This window comes from Equus asinus, chromosome 14, assembly GCF_041296235.1.
Source record: "Equus asinus isolate D_3611 breed Donkey chromosome 14, EquAss-T2T_v2, whole genome shotgun sequence".
Lineage (NCBI taxonomy): Eukaryota > Metazoa > Chordata > Mammalia > Perissodactyla > Equidae > Equus > Equus asinus.
The window spans coordinates 42,141,355-42,160,167 of record NC_091803.1 but is presented as its reverse complement, the minus strand read 5'-3'; the positions used below and the strand labels follow the sequence as shown (position 1 = coordinate 42,160,167).

General features: G+C 49.8%; 1 long non-coding RNA gene across 1 annotated transcript; it reads left to right on the top strand.

The window, feature by feature from the left end:
* Window positions 1–217: 217 nt before the first annotated feature.
* LOC139040222 (uncharacterized) lies at window positions 218–17,533 on the top strand. The gene is made up of 3 exons (XR_011494324.1): window positions 218–10,714; window positions 11,920–12,154; window positions 12,696–17,533. It is a non-coding gene; the product is annotated as an uncharacterized lncRNA (long non-coding RNA).
* Window positions 17,534–18,813: the final 1,280 nt, after the last annotated feature.

Genomic DNA, 18,813 nt, shown 5'->3' with positions numbered 1-18,813 from the left:
ATTAGAAAGAAAGAAAGATTATTATGAACCGTTTACTTCTCTAAAATCTTTACCAGACTGTATGTTCAGAGTGGGAAGAAATTATATTTCTCTGGTTTGCTTCATCTAAAATTCTACCTGGCCCGTGGCAGGAGCTTAGAAGGTACTTATTGGATGGATAGATGAACGAACGAAAGAAAGAAAGAATAAATGAGCTGAGCTTGCCCCAGTCCCTTGGCTGTCCTTGGAGCCTCTTAGTTATATTTTCTTTCTTTTTGGAAAATTACTCTAATTTTAGCCAAAGTCAATTTTTATGATGTCTCAAAATCAAACATGCAGAACCCCCAAACCTTAACGAATACATACAAGTTCAGCACTTCGTTTAGGAAGCACTTCCTCCTCATCTTTGGTTTATTTCATATTTACGACAGTCTTAGGAGGCACCACTTCTTTCCCTTAATTGGGACGACCTGAGGACCAGACAGGCCAATCACGGGCTCTTGTCTCCTCCACTAGCAGGTGACCTGGAGGAAGCTGGCAGCTGCATCTCTAGCTCCTGGTCGAGGGACTTCCTTCAGCCACTTCCTTCCCATGGGTTCTGCCCCTCACTGAAACGATGGGGGTCCTTCTCTGAGAACGTATGTATAGTATTTGAGTGTGGTCCTCTCTCCAAGAATGTGTCTTTATGCCCGCTAGGGTGCAGGAGAATAAAGTGTGATTTTTTTCTGGTCAGGAAAACATTAATGAAAAATGAACCATCAGTGAAATTAATTTCCAAGATTTATGCATTCTCCGTGACTAACAAGCCTGCACCTGTTCATTTGACACCCTTTCCCAGCTCCCCCCTCACCCCCCTTCCCATCTTTTTAAAATTCCCCTCTTTCCCTGAAGGCACCTGGTTGGCGTGTTGAGCAGTTAAATAAATGTACAGTGGGCTAGAGACACGACTTGTTAATTAAAAATTCTGCTCTTCCACTTCACAGTTATGAAGAGATGAGCCAGGCTGAGCAGAAAGAGTTACTGTCGAGGAGATGCTGGCTGGATTTTTATGTGCCGTTTAAATGGGCCCCCGTGTAGTGGGATGGGAGAGCAGACATTCGTTAGCTTTCCCACTGAGCTCGCTCCGCCTCCCATGCAGGGTCATCTTCTCTCCCATCCTCCCCTCCCTCTGCGTCAGGACGGCACCTTGTAGTGAGCGGGTCATGCGTTCCCCACATCTGCCTTTCCCCATCCATCCCTTGTCCTTGGCTCCAGCATTTTTCTCTCCACACCACTGACCCTAAATCTTCTCATTCTTCCCTCGTGGACATTGGTGGATGGACGTCTCCAAGAGATTGACTCAATGGGCTCTTTCTGGTTGGCGGCTCTCAATGGTTGGAAGCTTGTCTGTCGGACTTCGTAAAGAGCTACAGAGAAATCTAAACTTTGGATCTCTGACAACAGGCCTTCTTTGGACGTGAGCCCCGTCTTCACACTAGCCTCAGATCTGCACGCTTCACCCTGAGTTGTGCCTTTCAGCAGCATGAAAGTATTTCTAGATCTGAGAATGTTCTAGACTCTTTCTCATCTTCTAGCCTTCACATGACCTTCTGCCCGAGGCGTAACTGAGGTGTAACATACATGCAGTGTGTGTAAAATGCACACGTCGTAGTAGGTAGCTCGATGAACGTTTATATATGCGTACGCCTGTGTAACCGCCACTTAGACCAGGATACGGAATATTTCCAGCTTCCCCAGAAAGTTCCTTTGTGTTCCTTCCCAGCCAATACCTTCTTCCCCAGAAAGAACCCCTATTCTGACTTCTATCACCATCAATTCATTTTTCTTGTTCTTGAACTTCATAGGAATGGAATCATACAATGTGTCCTCTTCAGGGCTTTGGCTTCACCCATCGTTAGGTCTGTGGAATGAATCCATACTGTTGTGTCCTTTTTATTGTAAGACTTGACCGCAATTTACTTATTCATTCTCCTGTTAATGGATGTTTGCATTTTTCTCCAGTTTTTAGCTAAAGTCAACAAAGCTGCTATAAACATTCTCGTGTATGTCTTTTGGTGGATAAGTGGGTGTGTTCTATAGGGCGGAAATCCAGAAGTGAAATTTCCAGGTTCTAGGGTAGGTCTGTGCTTAACTCTGTAAGGAATTTGTAGACACCTTTCCGAAGTGCTTGTGTCAATTTAGACTCCCACCAGCAGTGGATGAGAGTTCCAGTTGCCTGACGTTTTTGCCAGCACTTGGCATTATTAGTCTTTTTAATTCTAGCCATTCCGCTGGGAGGATATTAGTTCTCCCTCTCTTTTGACTGGCTTAGTTACGATTTATCTTTCAGATGTCAGCTCAGATGTCATCTCTTCCAGAAACTCTTCCGTATGAGTCTGCTTGGGCTGCTATAACGAAATGCTATAGAATGGGTGGCTCAAACAACACACATGTGTTTTCTCAGAGTTCTGGAGGCTGGAAGTCTGAGATCGGGGTGCCAGCATGGTCTGCTCCTGGTGAGAGCCCTCTTCCCAGCTTGCAGATGTCTGCCTTCATGCTGTGTGCCTACAGGGCCCTTTCTTGGTGCATGCGCATGGATGGAGATCACTCTCTCTTTCTTCCTCTTCTTGTAACAGCGGTAACCCCACCATAGGGGCTCCGCCGTCATGACCTCGTCTAAACCTAATGACCTCCCAAGGGCACCAGCACATTGGGGGCTTAGGGCTTCAACCTACGAATTTTTGGAGAACACAAAATTTCAGCCCATAACATCTTCCCTGACTCCTTAGCCTGGGTTAGTCCCCGAATGCCCACCCCATCACGGCTCTGATGGTGCCGAAGCGTAATTGTCTGTTGGCTTGGCAGTTGCTCCCCCTAGACGTGGAAATCCTCAAGGACAGGGACTGTGTTAGTTCCTTAGCACAGAGGCTGGCACGTGACTGGCGCTCAGTAGCTGTTCATTGTCTGGAATGTCAGCACACTGACTGTCCTCTCCCACGCAGGGCAAGACCCCGCGGGTCAGTCCCTTCAGCCACTCCAAGATCCCTGATGGCTCAAAGTTCCTATGTGTCAGCCTCGTCTCCCAGCATGGAGGGCATGACCTGCCTCCCCGAGGTCTCTCGCTGTTCTGGGTCTGCTCAGCTGCCCCAATTTCCCATGCTTGGGTACAAGACGCCACCCTTGAGGTCTTTGCTAAAGCCTCCGATTTCTGTGTCCGGCTCCATTGTGCCTCCTGTCCCCATTCACCTCAGGCACCATCAGAAACCCATGTCACGCTCCTTCCCTGACTGTTCTGTGCATCCCCTGCTCTGACTCCATCCCAAACCTATCCACTGTGTTCTCAGGAACTCAGCCTTTTACCAGTAACTCCTGACTTCTCGTCCTCAACCTGTCCTCTGATTGCCCCCATCACCTACTTTCTCTTCCTGAGCTGAGGCTGCTCCCCCAAGGACACAGCTTCCCTCTTTGCCTCTCAAGTAGATTCAATGCCCCCGCCACCCCCCAGCTCCATGTAGCCAGGCCCTGCAGGGGGCATCAATGGCCTGTGTTTATCCCATTCTTGCCCCCAGACTTTTGTTCTTCTTTCCTTCCTTGTAAGTCTCGGCTCCTTTAAAGCTGTTGTCATCCAACCTGTCAGCTGTCCTTGCTGATGTCATCTGTACACCTTGGTCGTTCCTCATTCACATGACTTCACCCATCTCACTATTGCCTCTGCTACCATTCTTGGTGACTTTATCATCCATATGGATCAGTAGCTCTCAACCCTGCTTGATGTTAGAGTCACCCGGAGCCCCAGCGGAGACCAATTAAATCAGAATCGGCAGAGTGGGACTCAGGCGCTGCATTAAAACAAAATGTCTTCAGAAGATCCTAATGTGCAGCAGTGTCGATAGCTGCTGAGGGCGATGACCCATTCAGTACCTTGGCCTCTCGATTCCTTGATCTCCTGAGCTGCAAATCTTTTTCTGTAGTCTTCTTAGCTACCTCCTGCCACGGTTGAATCCTAGACGTCATCGTGGTTCCATCCACAGATGGTTCCCATCCGTGACCACCACCTTCTGCTCTTCCATCCTGTTTTCCTCCAGCCTCAAGGAGCTGCCAGTCTGTTGACATTTTCATTCTCCCTCACCAACCTCACGTCCTCACTTTCCTCCATGATCCAGCAAACTCGGGTCCCACAAACTCAAAGTGAGCCCTCAGAACTGTTTAGCAGTCCCACGATGTGCGCCTGGCTGCTTTCCTTGGGGACCATTGTTTTAGATCTCGTCTTTCCTCAGTTCTCCAAACTGCCCATGCCCCTCCCCCTGGCTATGACATCATCATATATTCTATAGAGAAAATTGATAATAGGTGCACTCACATGAGTACAACTTCCTCTTCCACAGGCCAACCAACACCTGCACCCGTATTCCCTGCCTTCTATTTTATAACAAGAGACGTGTCCATACTCCTGTCGAAGGTCAACCCATCACTGGGACCCTAGATCCATCCTTTCTCATCCTCTCAGAGCATTCTCCTACAGCTCTTCCTTCCATCCTGCAGTGATGACTGTCTCCTCTCTCCTAGATCATTTCCATCAGTCTCGTGCCCTGACACAGCCCACCCAAAAGAACGTAAATGATCCTCTCCCGACTCCGGTTTCTATGATCTCACACCCATTTTCAGCTAGAATCCCAATTTCCCATCCTTTTCCCCCGCAAAATGCTTATATTTATGGTCTCCACTTCCTCACCTCTTTTCCTCTCCTTAACCCACTGCAATTAAGTTTTAACCTTTCTGAAAAGCGACCCCCGCTTTGCTAAAGGCGGCAGTTGATTTCCTGTTCTCATCCTGCTCCAACAGCAGCATTTGACAGCATTTGACACTGTTGATCACTTTCCTCTTCTGGAAACAGCTTTTTCTCCTGGCCTCCGAGACACCACACTCTTCTGGTTTTCTACCTCCAGTATTGGCCACTTTTCCTCAATCTCTTTTTGCTGACTCCTCCTCTCCTATCGGACCTCTAAATGTGTGCATTTCCCAGGATGTCGTACTCAGCCCTCTGGACCCATCTTCTCTCCTCACGACCTCGTCCCGTCCTGTGTCTTTAAATCCCATCTATGTACCCATGATTTTATCCCCAACAGAAATCAATTGCTTCCACTTCTTCAAAGACTAATCAGCATCTCAAACTTATCGCGGCCCAAACAGGGTTTTGGATTCCTCCTCTCGTCCTGCTCTATGGCCCTCCAAGCCATCCCTGTATCTGGATAAGATGCTACTTCTGAAGGATGTGTAGGTCCCAAACCTAGAAGTCATCCTTGATTTCCTCTCTTCTCATCCAGAGCCAGTCTGTTATCACGTCCTTTTAGGTCTTCCCACAACAAAATACATATGGGATGGCCCTACTTCGTGGCATCACCTTGACTGCTACCAAAGTGGGCCAGGGGATGCTGGAGGCAGAGACTGGGTGATGCAGCCACAAGGCAAGAAACTCCAAGGATTGCTGGTAACCACCCAATGCTGGGAAAAGGCAGAGAAGGTTTCTTGCCTGGAGCCTTCGGAGGGAAGATGGCCCTCCTGACACCTTGATTTTGGACTTCTAACCACCAGAACTGTGAGACAATAAATTTCTGTTGTTTTAAGCTACTTGGTTTGTACAATTTAAAATCCCAGCTCTACCAAAGACAAGCTGTGCCATTGGGAAGCGACTCAACCTCTCTGTGCCTTGTGAGGGGACGATGATAGTAACAGTACCTGTCTCACAGGGTTGCTGTGAGGCTAAAATGAACGAACAGGTACCTGGCTCGTAGGAAGACTGGGTGAATTTCTCCCAGTGTTATTTAGCTTTGTCACAATGCAGATTCAGTGTCAACTCTAGATCCAAAATTTGCTACTTGTGTGACCTTGGGCAAGTCCCAGAGCTTCAACTCCCTCTTCTGAAAAGAGGTACTAATCATATAATCTCATAGGATTTGGGTAACAATGAAAACAAGATTAAGATAATTAAGGAGTGCAGAGTGGGTACCCAAGAAACATTACTCCTCCCGAACACATGAGTGGGCTGAGTTCTAAAAATGTGTTTGAAGGCACATGTTTTGAACTAGAAATGCCTTTCCAGTAGAAGCCAGACTCCAGTGGATTGGTGGTGTCCCAAGATAGCCCGTCACATTCTGTTTTTAAGGCTGAGAACATTTTCGTTATGAAATATTTCAAGTCTTCAGAAAAGTACAGGAAATAATATGACACCCGTGTGCCCACCCCCTGCAGTTAACAGATGTTAACATTTTGTCATATTTGCTTCAGATGTTACAAGAGGAAGAAACTGTTACAGTTACAGCTAAGACAAAGCTATTAATCAAGAGTGCAGCTGAATTCTGGTCCTGAGGAATGGTTCTGTGTTAGGTGCTTCGTGGATCCTGGGGACGCTGACACGACTGAGTGAGTGCCCTGCCTTCTGCGGGCTCACAGACCAGTGGGAGAGGCATACTCGTCAATGGATAATTGTCCCACACTGGGACAAACACCACAGCAATGGAGTACGCCAGAGCAGTGGTGGTGGGGGCACGGGCGGTCCGAGAAGGTTTTCTGGAGGAAGTGCCATTGAAGTCATACCTTGAAAAGTTAAGTGGAATTTTGTTGGATGGATTAACGGAGCAATAGGCTTTCTGGTGGAGGGAACAGCATATGCAAAGACAGGGAGGCTGGAAAGGGTATGTGATCTGGGGTTACAATGTACAGATAATGATGTACAACTTCTGCCTGACCTTTTGAATTGTGAGATGTTGTGTCTGTTTCCTACAGTTCCATAACAAATTACTGCCAACCGAGTAGCTTAAGACCACAGACATTTATTGTCTCACTGTTCTGGAGGCTAGAAGTCCAAAATCAAGGTGTCAGCAGGGCCACCTTCCCTCTGCAGGTCCTACGGGAGAATCCTTTGCCTTTTCCTGGCCTCTGATGGTTACCTGCAATCCTGGGAGTTCCCTGGTTTGTAGCTGCATCACCCCAATGCCTGCCTCCATCATCTCTGGTCACTTTCTCCCCCTGGGTTTCTGTTCTCTTCTCCTCTTCACATGAGGACACCAATGACGTTGGATACCACTCCAGTAGGACCTCATCTTAATTTTTTTTTTTTTTGAGGAAGATTAGCCCTGAGCTAACTACTGTCAATCCTCCTCTTTTTGCTAAGGAAGACTGGCCCTGAGCTGACATCTATGCCCATCTTCCTCTACTTTATATGTGGGACGCCTACCACAGATGGCTTTTGCCAAGCGGTGCCGTGTCCACACCCGGGATCTGAACCAATGAACCCCAGGCCGCTGAGAAGCAAAACATATGAACTTAACCGCTGTGCCACCGGGCCGGCCCTTGACCTCATCTTAATTTAATTAATCACGTCTGCAGCAACTCTGGGAGCCCAAGGATTTTTCCCCCAGGATGGCCCCTCCGTGCCTTGGGTGTGTGTATATTTTTATATACACGTGCATACTGTACATTTATGTGTGCATGCATGTAGATATGTATTTTATAAGCTTTGCTTCTGCTCTAAATGTCACCGTTCTCATTTGTAGGCACAGGGAGACATCTGTCATCCCTCCTAAGTCTCAAGGGCATGAATTCTTGTCTTGGTTTTGCATTGATCTTTTTAAAAAGGAAATCCCCTCTGTGGATGTGACCAAGGCAAGGGATCTAACGGGTTGCCAGGACACAGTCCAGTCAATCCGATATTTCCCGGGCATCTGCCGGATGCCTCGTGATTCAGCTGTGGCTGATTCCTTTGTGCCGTCTTTAGGTGGCTGGTTGATGGAGATTCCAGGTGTCAGGAAGACCTAATTCATAAAAACAGGCTTGGGATACAGCCTGAGAGGACGTGAGTGCCAAGTGTGGGCAGCCGGCTCGTGAAGCGTTCACGGGCCTGAGACAGCACACGTAGAAGACAGTTGGATTGTGGGGTGTTGAGTCAAGCGTCTGGAGCTGCCAGAACCTGAGGATCACCTGGGGGAAGCCTGAGAACAAGGCACCAGCCCGTCCCCTTATTTGTATAGCACTTTGCAGTCGACAAACACATTGATTTGGCACATGTTACCCCCTTGAGCACTGTCGCATCTCTGTGATCTAAGCAGTTGCCTATATTATGGTTCACTCTGGGGATGAGAAAACGGAGACCCAGAGAGGTGATGTTGTTGAACATTAGGACTTCTCTGAGAGCTTACAAGGGGCCTTTGTGCCAGTGCCATGAGTGGACCCCAGGGCTGCTCCATCTGTGCCCTCACTGTGGGCCGGGGGCTCCTCCCTCCTTCCGGGAGGAGATGTTGGCTGTGGTTCTTAGGCTGGGCCCACAGGGAGGACCCCTGCTGGACGTGGATTCAGGGAATCCCTCCACTGGCTGGCGGGGGAGGGTCATTCCCCCGTGGGGGCATCACATCTCAGATGCCCCTCTCTGCCAGTCAGTGCCCCTTGTCTGGGAGGCCCTTCATTTTCTTCTCACCACCTTCATTTTTCCCTTCCACATCTCCTCACATCCCTTTCCGCCATCTTTCCTTATCCAGCCTCGGAGGAATTACCCATCCCTAACCCCCATGTGCCAGGCACGGTGAAAAGTGCTTTCTCTCCGTCATAAGCCTTACCGCGTCACCAACAGGAAGGGGCTGTTACCTCTGATTTGCAGGTGGGGAGATGGAGGCATGCGTTGAAGAAGATGCTGGCCCAAAGTGGTCCAAAGTCACTTAACTGGATTCGAATCAGTTTTAAGGGTACCTGGGATTTGCTTTAATCAAGGATGGTAAGACGCAGATGTGGAAAGAGCTGTCACAAAGGAAGGAGTTTCTCATAGAAACAGAGGGCAGGGCACGTCACGCAGGGCCACATGGAGGAGCACCAGGGTCAGTCAGGAGGCAGAGGGAGTGAGGGGGAATGTGGGTAGTGCCTTCATCGTGGTTTCCGTGGGCTGGAACGGGCAAGGGAAGGGAAGCGGGCTGAGGGTCGGCTGGTTGGAATAATTTCAGTGGGCCTGGGGCACGGGGCTGCCCCTGGTTGTCTGGTACCTGGGCAGTGGTGATTGGGGCGGAGGGGTGGTGGCCTGAGGGAGTGTGAGAGCCTGATAAAGGGGGTGGCTGGCTGTGGGCTCCGGTTGGCTGATTTGCATACGAAATGTGTGCTTGCAGGTGAGTCATTCGCTCCCCTTAGAAATCAGCTTAACTCTGGGGAGGGGCAGCCCCTCCCAGCTCAGCAAGGCTGTAAGATGTCAAGGCATCCAAGATATAGAATAAAAAAGGACATGATTTTAATACAGAACCCAATTCTTAGGAGTACAAAATCACGTTCTTTCTACTCCGCCCATCCATCCTTGTCAAAGACCAGGAGATGATTCCTCGAGACCTAGAAGAAAGAAGCACTATTTTTTTTTTTGGTCCATGAATAATTATTTTCCTTTTCAGAGTGTGTGCATTCTGTCTCTTTCTGCATCCTTCTCTTCTTGCAACCACTTTCTATGTGATATCTAATGTGACAGTTCTCTTTGAGGGATCCAGCTTGGGTGACTGTCAGGTCTGTGATTAAAAAGCATAATATGCTGGCCCAATGCACCATAACAATAGTAGTGAACAGACAGAAGGATATTAGAACCGTTGAATTCTTTGCTGCATCTCTCTCTTCGCAAGGGCTGGAGCGGATGCTGGAAATGCTGCAGTGTAACTCTTTCAGGCTGGCAGTCAGTGGCACCCTGGGAATCGGATCAGAGGGTTTTCTTGGCCAGGTGCTCAGAGGCGAGCCCCAGAGGCTCCGTCTGTCCTCTGTGGCTCCTTGGGAGCAGTTTCATTCCCACCAACGTTTGGCTGAGCAGCGGAGAGGGGGCAAAGAGACCTGTATCTGAGATGAGAGCCTGTGTCCGGAGAATCAGCACATTTACCTCAATCCTTGCTCTACGTGTGCGAGTCGGGTAATAATAACGAGAATAATCGCTTACATTTATGGAGCTGTTATTATGTGCCAGGCTCTGCGCTAAGCACTTTCCACGCATCATTTATTTAATTCCCACAATGAATCGATGCAGTAGCCATGATTGTTGTCTCCGTTGTACGGAGGAGGGAACCAAAGTGTAGAGAGACAAGGACACACAAGTAGCAGTTGGCGGAGCCACAATTCAAACCCAGGCAGGCTGACTGTGGGACCTGAGCTCTGAGCATCATTTAACAGACGAAGAACCAAGACTAAAAGACGAAGTGACATTTCCTTAAGGCCGTGGTTCTTAACCAGGAGTGGTTTTGCCCCCACTGGGGGACATTTGGCAATGTCAGGAGAAAGTTTGGTGGTCACAGCTGGGCGGGGGGTGGCAGATGCTGCTGGCTTCTGGTGTGTGGAGGTCAGAGATGCTGAAATCAGCCTGTGATACACAGGAGAACCCCCACCGTACAGAATGATGTGACCCCAAATGTCGACAGTGCCGAGGTGGAGAAACCCTGCCTTAAGGTCACATGCCTGGAGCCAAGCCAGGAGCTGAGATCTGGACTCCAGACTCCCAGCACAGTGCCCATCCCATTACTCCAAGCAAAGGTGGGCAATTGGTACCCTCTGTTTATGCCAGTGCAGGGTGCAGGCTCTTCACTCAAGGGTGCTCCCTGTGCCTCTCCCAGGCAGACTTTCCCTCCACCTGCAGTGCTCCCAATTCCTCGCTGGGTCTCTGTCACAGTGCTCATGACCCTGCCTCTGTTCTGTTTATTTCAGAGTCTTCCCCACTGGATAGTGAACCTTTGAGGGAGAGGCTGGCATGATGATGGTAATGATAACATGATGATGATGATATGTGATGATAACGGTGATGATGGTAATGATATGATAATAAGACATGATGATAATGGTGATGATGATGATGATAGTGATAGTGGTGATGATGGTGATGGTGGTGATGATGATGGTGATGATGGTGATGGTGGTGGTGGTGTTGATGATGATGAAGGCAGTCATGCTGCTGCTGTTGATATGATGGTGGTGGTGGTGGTGGTGACAGTGATGATGATGATGATGATGGTGATGATGATGGTGGTGGTGATGCTGGTGATGGTGGTGATGATGATGGTGATGATGGTGGTGATGATGATGGTGATGATGATGGTGGTGGTGATGATGGTGATGGGGGTGATGATGATGATAGTGGTGGTGGTGTTGATGATGATGAAGGCAGTCGTGGTGATGATGATATGATGATGGTGATGATGATGACGATGATGGCAGTAATGATATGATGACTCTTCCGGATGTTTAGGAGGGGAGCACATGGGGTGAGGATATAGAGTGTGGAGGGCTCTAGCAAGAGAAAGCATAGCCCTCTCGACTCCGGTCCATGAGCTTTCCCTGGGTGTGATCTGTGTCCTCCTCCCCGCGGTCTTCCTCGCCCATCCCCGGACCAGCCAGACATCACCTTTTCCTCTGGCTCAGGCCTTTGTAGTCTGTCCCGGGACAGTCGCACTTGGTGGTAAACGAGCCCCTTGCACAGCCCAGGGGTTATGGGCTGGAAAACGGCACGTGCGAGCCTGGGTTAATTTTCCGCTGCATTAATATTAACAGGAGACGGTTGGCTCTGGGTGCGATGGGGGGAGGCGGCCAAGGAACAAAGGCTGCTCACAGTTCAGAGAGTTGGAGGGGGCGAGGGCCTCAGGGGGGGGGAGGGGGCTCCACTTCCTCACTCCAGGCCTTAATTTAACCCCCTATAAAATGAGGGGCTGGAATCACTGGTTCAGAAGTTACCCGCCTCTCCCTGCCTGTTCTGCCCTGACATTTTATGTCAGTCTGGCCCCCCCTCCAGCCAGTGCATGGGTCCCTGGGGATGAGCAATCATCGGGCTGTAGCTTGGCTCCTTCTAGCGACAGGGAACTCACTACCTTATAGGAGGGCCCGTTCTACTGTTGCACAGTTTTGAGCTTTGCTGTTGTTGACGACAGTAATAGTAACAACGCCACGTGTGGGATGCTGAACTCTTTCTAGGCGTTGTTGCCTCTTGACCTCCCAGCAACACTTTGTGGGAAGTGTGATGAGCCCCATTTCACAGATGATGAAGATGAGGCCAAGGAAATTCAGGAGACATACCCACGATGGCATTATGAGGACAAAGCAGAGCCAGGACCTTAACCACCCCCCTCTGACCTCAAAGCCTTTGCGTTTATTTAAGTGAATTAACTGCAAGACACCGGCACCCAGATGGGCAACAGATGGAGATCAGGTAAGTCCCAGCACCCTTGGAGAATGGCATCGTCCCTGGTGGGTGGCAGCAGATGGCCCAAGAAGGCAGGGCCCTAGTGAGAAGCCATGAGTACCTTGGTTTGAGCACCTGCTGTGTGCTGGGCACGGTGCCGAGCACTCTGGCCATTATTTCTTTTAATTTTGCCAGCACCACCACAAGACAGGTACCACTATTTATGCCCATTGTCTTAGCTTCCTGTAGCTGTGGGGACAAAACCCACAGACTCAGTGACCTAAAACAAGACAAATGCGTTATCTTACAGTTCTGGAGGCCAGAGTTCTGAAATGGTCTCACGGGGCTAAAATCAAGTGTCGACAGGCCTGCGCTCCTTCTGGAGGCTGCAGGGGGAATCCGTTTCCTGGCCTTTCCCAGCTTCCAGAGGCTGCCTGCATTCCTCAGCTGGTGGCCCCTCCCTCGGTCTTCAAAACCAGCAGCATAGCATCTTCAAATCTTTCTCCTCTGACCGCTGCTTCCTCCTTCTCTGACTCAGACCCTTGTGTCTTCCTCTTTCCCTTCTAAGGGCCCTTGGGATTTCACTGTGTTGCGTGGAAAATCCAGGAAAAAAAATCTCCCCATCTCAAGCTCCTTCACTTGTCACACTTGTGAAGACTCTTTTGCTGTGTAAGGTGACACATTCACAGGTTCTGGGCATTAGGACATGGACATCTGTGGGGGGGGGGGCATTCTTTTCTCTACCACATCCGTTTTACAGGTGAGGAGACCCAGGCCCAGAGAGGTTAGGTGACTTGCTCTGAGCTGCACAGCTTATAGGCAGGATTGCAGGAGGTGAGGATCAGACCCGGGCAGTCTCATAACCCCTAATGGTGTGGTCTCACGACTGCCCCTGGGAACACTGTGTTTGTGGAATGACACCTCCAGTCACCCTGCCAGTTGGGTGGGTACAAGGTGGACATTTCTGAATGGACACTCTCATATTTGGATATACTGATGGGACCCCAGGACCATTAGAAAATTTTGACGGAGGCTCCTGGTATGCATCGCAGATGGATATGCTGGTGAGCAAAACAGACAAGGATCCCTGTCACTGTGGGGTTTATGGTCTGGAGAGGGGACCCCAGATCATGAGCCAAATAAATCAGCAAACTCTCCAGAAAGGCAGACGGGATGGGTCGGGGGAGTGCCTGGGGAGTGGTTGAGCCCTCCTGACTGATGGGCTCTGTTGGGGGCCGGGGTGGGGGGCGGGCCGTGACTCCAGAAGTCCCTGGGCTGCCTGGCAGGGGGCTGGGGGCCACTGCCACGTCTCGGCTCTCAGGAGCTGGGTGCCTCTCGAGGTGGCAGGTAGCTCTCCGCCCGGGCCCGAGACCGAGGCTCCCAGTTGTCGTGGGAGAGCTGGAAACCGCCGTTCTTTCTAACTGTCAGCAGCTGCCACTGCACCAGCGGCTTTGCTGAGGCCGCTCTTTCTGGGAAAAGGAGAAAAATGATGACATTTCCGAGAGCCGCCTCCTGCTCTTCGCAGAGGCCAGTGCCATCTGCTCCCCCGAAGAGCTGGTACTTAATTACTTTTGACTTTGCAGATGACGAGAGAGAGGTGCAAAGTGAGGGTGTGTTGGGTCTGGTTGCATGTGGAAATGTCTTTTCTTTTCTAAAAGAACGCTTTTGGAAAAGGTTTGGGCTTGGGAGGGAAAGAGACCTGAGTTTGAATCTTGGCCCCACCATGGGTGCTGAGCCACTTCCTTGCCCTCTCTGAGCCTCAGTCTTCTCATCTATGATGTAGGGAGAGGAGCCCACACCTCACAGGGTGTGGGGAAGTCTCGGTGAGACCATGTGGGTGAAGTGGCCAGTGGTGTGCTGGGTGCTGGGGAATACAGCAGTGAGAAAAAGACATTCAAGATGAAACCTGGAGGGTGAGAAGCAGTCTATCATGGGATATTGGGGAAAGAGAGACAGCATGTGCAAAGGCCCTGGGGCTGGGAAGACCCGGGCTTGTTTTGTGGATGGATGAAAAGCCGTGAGTCAGGGAGACAGGACATAATATGAAGCAGGAAAAGGAGGCAGGGAGCAGCCACGCAGTACCACGCTGGATTCTAGATTTTATCCTAAGTAAGATGGGAACGGTTGAAGGGTTTTAAGCAGGCACGGTGTCATGAGTGGAGTTATGCTTTTAAAAGACCACTCTGCTGGGTATTGTGTGGATTGGAGGGGGTGGGAGTCGGCCAGGCACCTGTCCCTCATCCAGGCGAGGGATGATGGCAGCTGGGGCTAAGTGGGAGGTAGTGGAGACAGACGGGAATGTGTAAGTCAGGATGCAGGTGTGCTGCAGAGGGAGAATCAACGGGACTCAGTGATGCTTGTGTACCGATTCCTCTCTTTTCAACAACAGGTTGGTGTTAGTTTTATAATATACAGTCTTAAAAACATACACGTCACCATTAAAAAATGCCAGTCTTCAGACCCACGTTTTCCATGCTGAGGTCTCATCAGCACTTTTTTTTTTTTTTTGAGGAAGATTAGCCCTGAGCTAACATCTGCTGCCAATCCTCCTCTTTTTGCTGAGGAAGACTGGCCCTGAGCTCACATCTGTGCCCATCTTCCTCTACTTTATATGTGGGACGCCTACCACAGCATGGTGTGCCAAGCGGTGCCACGTCCGCACCCAGGATCTGAACTGGCGAACCCGGAGCTGCCGAAGTGGAACATGCGCACTTAACTGCTACGCCACTGGGCCGACTCCACCAGTACTTTCTTTTTGACATACATCCCGTTTCTCACTCTCGACACTCTTGACGTTTGGGACGGGTCACTCCTTGCTGTGGGGTGCCCAGTGCACTGTAGGGTGTTGAGCACATTCCTGGACCCTACTCACCAGATGCTGGCAGCACCGCCCCCTACAGTTGTGACAACCAAAATGTCTTCAGATGCTGCCAATTGTCCTCTGGGGGGCAACATTGCCCCCAGTTGAGAACCACTGACCCTCATCATGGAAATGGAAGACCATGACCTTGGCCTTGGCCCTGGGATTACGCAGTCAGCTTTGAGTTGGGGCTGGCCTCTGCTCTGTGTGGCTCAGATAATGATGGTGATAACGATAATGATGACATCACAGTCATTCTCAGAGCTAACACTGTGTTACGGTGTCAGACGCTGTTCTAAGCACCGATCAAGATCAAGACTCCTGTAATCCTTTGAACAGCCTTACAGTGTAGGTTTCATCACTGCCTCTGTTTTACAGATGAAGCGACAGAGGCACAGAGAGGTTGAGAGTTCACGCATGGATGCTAAGCTGTGGAGCAGAGATCCAAACCCCACTGTGCTCAAGGGCTTGTCCTGGTCCCAGAGGCGGTGGGTGGACACTGAAGGGTATTAAGAAGGAAGTGACAGGCCAGATGTGCACGTAGGAAAAGTGACACTGGAGGCCAGGGGGAGGATGAATCCACAGCGGGCAAGCGAGGCTGGAGGCAGGGAGGCCGGTTCCACAACTGATGCTGAAATCCAGGTCTGGAGGAAGGAGTTCTCACAACCCAGACACAGCACACATTGCCCAGGAGAATGGGGCTGCTCATTCATTTGTTCATTTATTCACTCATTCATCTCACGGTTATTCACCGAGGATTTCCATGTGCCTGACGCTGTCCTAGGCACTGGGGTTGACTCCGTAACTGCCTCGTCGAGTTTACAGTCCAGGGGGAGGAGACAGACGAACAAAACAAAATAAAACAAAACCGCAACTAAACCATCATGCAAACCAACCAACCACGGAAACGCTTAGAAATGATGACGGGTCCTGTGTAGGAAATGAAGAGACATCAAGTCAGGTGGGAGGCGGGGAGGGAGGGGGACGACAACCCTCCTCCAGGTGGGGTGGTGGCTTTTTTGTTTTTTTCCTGAGGAAGATTCGCCCTGAGCTAACATCTGTTGCCAATCTTATTTTACATGTGAGCCACCGCCACAGCATGGCCACTGACAGACCAGTGGTGTAGGTCTGTGCCTGGGAACTGAACCTGGGCAGCTGAAGCAGAGCATGCTGAACTTAACCACTAGGCCACCAGGGCTGGCCTGGGGGAGGGGGTTAAGGGGGTGAAGTGGCTTTTAAGCTGAGCCTGGAGGAGGAGCAGGAGGAGGAGCCAGCCAGGGGAAGCCTGGGATGGGGGCGTAGTCTGCAGTGAAAACTCTCCAGCAAGAATGATTTGGGATGTTCTAGAAGGAGCAAGGGGGCCAGCTTAGGGGAGTGATGGGAGGGAGGAGGAGAGCAGAGATGAGCTGGGCCTTGTTGGCCAAGGCGAGGAACTTGGTTTTTAGTCTAAGAGCAAGGAAAAGGAATTTAGCGAGTTTTGAGCAGAGGAACGTTGTGGGCTGTTTTAGGAATTAAAAGATCTCTTTGGTGGTGCTGGATGGGGATGGGCATGTCATCAGGGGCTCGTGGCAGGTGCCCTTGGGGACCGGGGAAGGTGCAGCAGGAGCTGGGAGGAGGGGGCTGGGGTCTTCCCAGGAGTGGTAGCCCACTGCAGCATCCACGAGGAGCAAGGCCATCACCCTCAGATTCCAGAGCTGCTTGGAGAGCAAACCCTCCCACCTACGGGGGCTCGAGAGCTGGGGCTCAGACCCCCAGGACCTCCCAGCAGCAAAGCCACGTGGCCTCAGCCAGTACTGACACATCTGCCTGCTGGAACCTTCCTTGCCAATTCTATTTTTGCTCCCCTTGGCAGCTCTGTGGAAATTAAAAGGCTATTTGCAGTGACTAATTTTGCTAATTCTGATCAAACAATTTAAAATTCATCCTTCGCCATATCAGAGACCCGCTAGGGAACAGAATTAACACATCATTTACGGCAATTTCTACGACGGTGGGTGGAAAACAAAAAAGACATTCAAATTGTCTCCATTCGAACCGCTGCTCATTAAACGGCCTCCTGTAAAACATCCCATCCTGGTCTATACAATAGCTCCCTGTCTGTTTCCGGCTTATTAACCGAGAGGAGGGACCGACGAGCTGGTCGCTGGCTCCAAGGTGATGGGAACGTCCTGGGAGTCTGGTGGGAGGCCGGCTCCAACTGCAGCTCTGGCTCCTCTGAGCCTTCCTGTCTTCAGAAGGGATGCGGCTCCCGTTTCCAAAAGTTGAAATTCAGCAAGCCAAATATTAAAAGAATCAAGCTTGCCAGCGTCACCCAAACTTGAGTCACTCACGTATCCCCTGTGTGATTTTTGCCATATCATATCGTATGATTTACTCACTATAAAGCCAACCCATTTAAAAATTAAATTATTAATCTAATTTCCGCAGGAAACTTTATAACATATGCAATATGTATTAATTAATGTATGAATTTCACAAACAATAAATAAATGCTAAGTATAAAAATACATACAATGGCTTAAAAACACTTGAAGTTGACTTTTGAACCCTTGGCCTTTGTTCTAAATAAGCTTCTGTCACGTGTGTGTGTGTGTGTGTGTGTTAAAATACACTTAAAAAAGGGGAAACAGGGGCTGGCCTGGTGGCGCAGTGGTTAAGGGCACACGTTCCACTTCGGCGGCCCGGGGTTCACCGGTTCAGATCCCAGGTGCCAACATGGCACCACTTGTCAAGCCATGCTGTGGTAGGCGTCCCACTTATAAAGTAGAGGAAGATGGGCACGGATGTGAGCTCAGGGCCAGTCTTCCTCAGCAAAAAGAGGAGGATTGGCAGCAGATGTTAGCTCAGGGCTAATCTTCCTCAAAAATAAAAAGAAATGGGCAAACAATTAAAAGGCAATTATATACATATTTGCAAGCCTTTTGACCATGTGACAAATATGATAAAGTTAAAAAGTGAATTACCAGTTGAAAAATAAAAGTTTAAATGTAACAACAACACAAAGGAAATAAACACCGTGGAGAAGGAAACATGTATTAGTTTCTAGTTGGATACATTTGCCAGTGAAGGCAACTTATGCAGCGCAGAGGCAGCACACAGCCTGGTCTGGAGGACCAGGGAAGACCTCCTGGAGGAGGTGACCCACCATCCCAGTCGCTGTGTCTCTTTGAAGTCCCGAGAAGCAGCAGAATGCTAAAAGATATAGTTGATTTTTTTTCTATCTCGCATCTCGAGCCTGCAATTACGCACTTCTACCTGCCTTGGGCAGGGGTGTGTGTGTGTGTGTGTATGATCTTTGGTGTAGATTTTATAAGGTCCAATATTATGATAATGTCTCTAGTCAGCTCTCAGTTCTACCCTTCTCATCACCATGGCAACCCACAAAGCAAAAAGGGCAGAGGGACAGGTCTTTGATCTCATCCTGCCTGGGGCTATTCCCTGAGACCACTGTCAGGAAGTTCAGCGTTGCGTGTGGAATATCCTGGGTCCCTGGAATTTATTCCTTTGTGGCATTGCTTCCTATCAGAAAGGTGTGAGAAATAACTGGAAATTCTAAAGCAATCAACCAGAAGTCACAAGAAAGCCATTATGCAAGTTGTGGCCAATTGTATTTTCCAAAGATGGCGGCAACAGCATCTCCTGTCCCTCAGCTGTGCTAGAGTCCTATTAGCCCCATCAAGAGCTGGAGGCTCTGCCTCCTCCTTGGGAACCTGGATAGCTCTTGGCAGACGTCTTGACCAACCGAGATGGCAGAAATGACGGTATATGACTTCTCAGGCTGGGTCATAAAAATGCTATGCACATCTGCCTCGTGCTTACTCTTGGA